The following is an 852-nucleotide window of genomic DNA, read 5'->3' as shown; positions in this document are numbered from 1 at the left end:
ATTTTTTTAGTTTGGAGATATTTTGAGTTGAAAATAAATCACACTAATTATGTTCTGACCAGGCCTGACCAGAAGGGTTGATGCAACTGGTCCAGCACTGTAAAAGGTTGCATGCTTCACATGTGTACAAAATAAATGTTCTTGACTGTATTTGCAGCTTCCTGCATTTAATTTGGGTTTTCAAACTGAACTTTCTTACACGTTTGTTTACATTTTGTGAAGAAGGAAGTTGCACTCAGTGTCTTCTTCAGACATTTACACATTGATTCCTTCAGTGGTTCTTGGTGCAGTGCCACCACTGGAGATGGAGGAACAGGTTCACAGGGTTTAGTTTGTTTGACAAAGTGCAATGTGAATTGCACCTGCCGAAATGTAAAATGTTGCAATTTTGGTCACCGAGTATACCGGACTATCAGATGTGAATACAACCTTAGTCCCAGCTTTTAAGATGCTCCTAAAGGCCACAGGAAGTCACAAAGGCTGGCTCAGACTCCAAGTTTTTTGAGGGGCTTAACGTGCATGTAGTCTGCTCAAATTCAAAACATTTAATCATCAGCACCCCCAAGTAAATGTCTCTATAGTTTGGAGTGTGTACATGCTTGTTGTCAGCAATGTCCGTCTGTCCATTTTCTTCTACTTATCTGGGGTCAGGTTGCAGGGGCAGCCGCCTAAGCAGAGAAACCCAGACTTCCTTGGGCCAGCTACTCTGGGGGAATCCCAAGGTGTTCCCAGGCAGCCGAGAAATATAGTCCCTCCAGCGTGTCCTGGGTCTTACTCTAGGCCTCCTCCCAGTGGGATGTGCCCGGAACACCTCACCAGGGAGGCATTCTAACCAGATGCCCGAGCCACCTC

The sequence above is a fragment of the Austrofundulus limnaeus genome, unplaced genomic scaffold (assembly GCF_001266775.1).
Source record: "Austrofundulus limnaeus strain Quisiro unplaced genomic scaffold, Austrofundulus_limnaeus-1.0 Scaffold2364, whole genome shotgun sequence".
In the NCBI taxonomy this organism is placed as follows: domain Eukaryota; kingdom Metazoa; phylum Chordata; class Actinopteri; order Cyprinodontiformes; family Rivulidae; genus Austrofundulus; species Austrofundulus limnaeus.
Note: the sequence above shows the minus strand (reverse complement) of the source record.